Source organism: Salvelinus alpinus, chromosome 1, assembly GCF_045679555.1.
Source record: "Salvelinus alpinus chromosome 1, SLU_Salpinus.1, whole genome shotgun sequence".
NCBI classification, from domain to species: Eukaryota; Metazoa; Chordata; class Actinopteri; order Salmoniformes; family Salmonidae; genus Salvelinus; species Salvelinus alpinus.
In genome coordinates, this window is record NC_092086.1 from 89,904,295 (window position 1) to 89,909,958 (window position 5,664).

Consider the following 5,664-nt stretch of genomic DNA (forward strand, 5'->3'; position numbering starts at 1 on the left):
TTTGAGCAGTCTTGATACAAAATGTTGAACAGAAATGCAACGGTTCATTGGATCAGTTTAAGACGTTGCACATACACTGCTGCCATCTAGTGGCCAAAATCTAAATTGCGCCTGGGCTGGAATAATAGATTATGGCCTTTCTCTTGCATTGCAAAGATTATGAGAAAAAAAAATACAAAAAAACGCATGGTTTTTTCTTTGTATTATCTTTTACCAGATCTAATGTGTTATATTCTCCTACATTAATTTCACATTTACATAAACTTCAGTGTTTCCTTTCAAATGGTACCAAGAATAGGCATATCCTTGCTTCAGGTCCTGAGCTACAGGCAGTTAGATTTGGGCATGTCATTTTAGCAGAAAATTGAAAAAAAGGGGGCGGATCCATAATTAACAAACTCCAGGCATTTACATTGAATGACATTAAAATACAGTTCTTTGACCATGCACACCAGTGGTAGGTTTGATACAATAGCTCAGTATTTATATTAGTAATTTTATGCAGTCTTTTTTGCTCATCTTTATCACGGGTGCCAATCATTTTGGACCTGAAAGTATATGAAAAACAAAAAGACACCATGCTTTGTTGAGTTGATTTGTGACAGCAACAACTGCACCTTAAGAACTTTATTAAGCAAGTTTACATGTGTTCTTGTCTACATTCAAAGGACAAACGAGTATCACACTTCAATCACTTTTATGTAGTTCATGTAAATATATAGTTTAATAGTTTGTTTAACCCTTGTGCTTTGCTGGAAAACAATTACGTCCATTGTGGTATGGGTCAGATTGACCCGCACAGTTTAAACACATTCAAGACAGTCAAAGAATCAAGTAAAAACAGCCCAAACTTTAGTCTTGTCAGACCTTTAAAAAAGAAGAAATACAAGAACATTTGATTTGAAAAAAAGCTCTATATTTAAGAACTATTTGTTAAACATACTTCCTTCTCACAAACAAGCATTTTCTGTTTGGAACTCATTTTTGAGTGTCTGTGTCAGAGATCTGCTGCTCTTGCACTGAGAAGGCGAAGCTTGGGAAAGCTCATTTTCACCCAAACATAATTATAAAAGTGCAACCAGAACCAGTCAAAACAAAATACATGAAATACACTTGTTTATTTTGGACCTGTGCCAATATCTATACAGATGAAAGCCTCCAGGTCAAAATGAACCACAACATCATGTTTGTATACAAAATCTACACAGACATTCCACATCACCTCAGTGTGTCCACATTTTGAAGTTAGGTTCATGACCCTAAATGAGGAAAAGTCATTTAATTTCATGGAGAAAAAGTATTAACTAGTATTTTTGACAACTCAAAAGTGGAAATGGGTCAAATTGACCCGCAACATAATAGAAGGGTTAAGTACCTCTTAATGTGAAATGATCAGTTGTAGTATCTCTCCACTCTAGTGTTTAGTAAAATGAGAGCGTTGATAAGATCAGATATGGCCCTCAACATAGTAACCACAGCCTGCTTTAAAGCTGTCACGGCCACTGCTTCCTGAACAGCCAGACCAGATCAGCATAATCTAACCTACATGCATGCCTTGTTCCACATTTTGTTACGTTACACCCTTATTCTAAAATGGATTAAATAAAACAATTTCCTCAGCAATCTACACACAATACCCCATAATGACAAAGCAAAAAAAGCCTTTTAGAAATTTTTGCAAATGTATTACAAATAAGAAACAGAAATTCCGTATTTACATAAGTATTCAGACCCTTTGCTATGAAACTTGAAATTGAGCTCAAGATAATCCTGTTTCCATTGATCATCCTTGAGATGTTTTTACAACTTGATTGGTGTCCACCTCTTGTAAATTGAATTGACTGGACATGATTTGGAAAGGAACACCTGTCTATATAAGGTCCCACAGTTGACAGTGCATGTCAGAGCAAAAACCAAGCCATGAGGTCGAAGGAATTCTCCTTAGATTTCCGAGACAGGATTGTGTCGAGTCACAGATCTGGGGAAGTGTCTGCAACATTGAATGTCCCCAAGAACACAGTGGCCCCCATCATTCTTAAATGGAAGAAGTTTGGAACCACTAAGACTCTTCCTAGAGCTGGCCGCCCTGCCAAACTGAGCAATCAGGGGAGAAGGGCCTTGATCAGGGAGGTGACCAAGAACCCAATGGTCACTCTGACAGAGCTCCAGATTTCCTCTGTGGAGATGGGAGAACCTTCCAGAAGGACAACCATCTCTGCAGCACTCCACCAATCAGACCTTTATGGTACAGTGGCCAGACGGAAGCCACTCCTCACTAAAAGGCACATGACAGCCCACTTGGAGTTTGCCAAAAGACCCCAAAAGACTCTCAAACCATGAGAAACTGATGAAACCAAGATTGAACTCTTTGGCCTGAAAGCCAAGTGCCATGTCTGGAGGAAACCTGGCACCATCCCTATGGTGAAGCCTGGTGGTGGCAGCATCATGCTTTGGGGATGTTTTTTAGCGGCAGGGACTGGAAGACTAGTCAGGTTTGAGGGAAAGATGAACTGAGCAAAGTACAAAAAGATCCTTGATGAAAACCTGCTCCGGATCTCTCAGAACCTCAGACTGGGGCGAAGGTTCATCTCCCAACAGCACAACGACCCCATGCACACAGCCAAGACAACGCAAGAGTGGCTTCGAGACAAGTCTCTGAATGTCCTTGAGTGGCCCAGCCAGAGCCCGGACTTGAACCTGATCAAACATCTCTAGAGAGACCTGAAAATAGCTGTGCAGCGACACTCCCCATCCAACCTGACAGAGCTTGAGAGGATCTGCAGAGAAGAATGGGAGAAACTCCCCAAATACAGGTGTGCCAAGCTTGTAGTGTCATACTGAAGAAGACTCGAGGCTGTAATCGCTGCCATAGGTGCTTCAACAAAGTACTGAGTAAAGGTTCTGAATACTGATGTAAATGTGATATTTCTGGGTTTCATTTTTAATACATTTGCAAAATAATTGTTGCTTGGCCATTATGGGGTATTGTGTGTAGATTGAAGAGGGGGGAAAATAATTTTACCTGTTTTAGAATAAGGCTGTAATGTAACAGAATATGAATACTTTCCAAATGCACTGTACCCTACAGACGCTGATAAAAGACCCTTGTTGACATTCTTTGAAAAGGGTATGAAGGGGGAGGAGAGGGTACTGGTATATTATTTTACCACAGTCCTTACTGTGACAAATAGCACAATCTGTTGCCATTGTGTACTGCCCCCCCCCCCCCCCCCCTCGCCACCATGCCAACAGCAGGTGTGTGATGGCAGGACTGAAAGGGGAGTTCGAGCCCTGGAGCAGAGAGCGTAGAGCGGAGGACTCTGGATCTCTGGATGAGCAGCAGAGGACATACACACACACACAGACATACACAAACACCCAGAGAGACACACACACTCACACACACACACACACACACACACACAGAGACACACACTCAGGGTGAGATGGTGGTGCCAGTAAGACAGCCGTTGACTAACAGATTGCCTGCATCAGATTGAGGGAAAGGGGTAACATACTTTATTCTGTGGAATACGGTTAGCTACCGTTTGATGCTCTACAATACATGGAAATATGCTGGCAAAGTAGTTGTTTTTCATATCCTTGATGGTTTATTTCTGAGTGTTTTGCCTTTGGGTTGATATCAGGGCATGTTCTTTTGTCAAATAATTGTGTGTGTATGTGTGTGTGTGCCTGTGTGCCTGTGTGCGTGTATGCGTGTGTGCGTGCACGAGTGTGTGTGTTTGTGTTATGAGGGTTGGAGAGGGGTGTTGAGTGTGTAAACCAGTAGGTGGGTTATTACACAACCTAACCCCTCCAGGGGGAACAGCAGTCAATAAACCATCTGCCATCATCAGCAGTCTCCTCTCTCAGCTCCAGCCCAGTTAGTTCTACAGCACAGAGCCCTGATATGACCCTGCTCTCTGGTTTCTTTAGAAGGCCAACAGTTCTAGACCCTTGATCAGAGCTATCTGTCTATCAACAAAGGCATGTTCACCTCTCCCTGGTTCAGGCTTAAGATTTCTTTAAACAGTTTAAACTGTTAAGCCTGTGCCTGAGTTTAAAGTGGAGAGTCTCCGGTTGCAGTCATCATATACTGGCTGACTAACTTGTGTTACGCTCATGTAACGGATGTGAAATGGCTAGCTAGTTAGCGGGTACGCGCTACTAGCGTTTCAATCAATTGCGTCACTTGCTCTGAAACCTAGAAGTAGTGTTGCACCTTGCTCTGCAAGGGCCGTGGCCTTTGTGGAGCGATGGGTAACGATGCTTCGTGGGCGACCGTTGTTGATGTGTGCAGAGGGTCCCTGGTTCGCGCCCGAGGTCGGGGCGAGGGGACGGTTTAAAGCTATACTGTTACATTGGTGCCGTGACCCGGATCACTGGTTGCTGCGGAAAAGGAGGAGGTTGAAAGGGGGGTGAGTGTAACGGATGTGAAATGGCTAGCTAGTTAGCGGGTACGCGCTACTAGCGTTTCAATCAATTACGTCACTTGCTCTGAAACCTAGAAGTAGTGTTGCACCTTGCTCTGCAAGGGCCGTGGCCTTTGTGGAGCGATGGGTAACGATGCTTCGTGGGCGACCGTTGTTGATGTGTGCAGAGGGTCCCTGGTTCGCGCCCGAGGTCGGGGCGAGGGGACGGTTTAAAGTTATACTGTTACACTCACTCGCTCAGACGTCATGGTCTCCCCATGCTGTCTTTCTATTACTACTGCAAAAACATTTACAATTCACCCAAATTCTAACCCTAGCTTCATGTCCACACCACTGTTCAACACCAACCCTAGACATGACCCTAACCTTAACCCTAACTTCATGTTCATATCACAGTTCAACCCTAGCCCTAGCAATAAGCCTACACCTAACCCTACCTTCATGTCCACACTACTGTTCAACAGTAACCCTAGCAAAATCCCTTACTCTAACCCTAGCTTCATGTCCACATCATGGTTCAAGCCTAACCCCAGCCATAACCCTAACACTAACTAACTCCCCTTCCTGATTGGCTTCATCCCAGGTGACTCTGACCACCCCTGTTTGCAATGTTTATGCTGCAATAGTTTATATGTGCTGGGTGTTCAGACTGCTTTATCTGATGTGTGGTCTTCAGCATGTTGCCACTAACCCTGTCTTTCTCTCTCTCTGTTTGTTTCCACTGCAATTGCTGAAGACACCACAGCCCGACGACACCCTGACTTAAGTACAGCTGGTCATGCCGTTGATCCTTCTCCACCTACACCCCCCTCACCATCAACCTCCCCCTTACTGGATCTAAACACAGCCTCTCCTGTCCATCTTATCCCATTGAGTCCAACTGCTATCAAGATCTCTTCTCCATCTTTTTAGGAGAAGTTGTTTTTTTTGTTTTCCTTGCCACTGTGCTTCAGCCTGCTCTTTGGGTTCTAGGCAGGGTAACTGTGAAGTTGTTTGATATAAACAAAAAAGGCTTTATAAATCAAATTAGATTGATCGATTTTCACTCAATTTCCACCCAGCTGCTGTGTTATTATGACAGTCAATCACCCATCTCTCTTTCCCTCATACTCTTTCATTCTCTCTCTCTCTCTCTCTCTCTCTCTCTCTCTCTCTCTCTCTCTCTCTCTCTTTCCCTCATACTCTTTCATTCTCTCTCTCTCTCTCTCTCTCTCTCTCTCTCTCTCTCTCT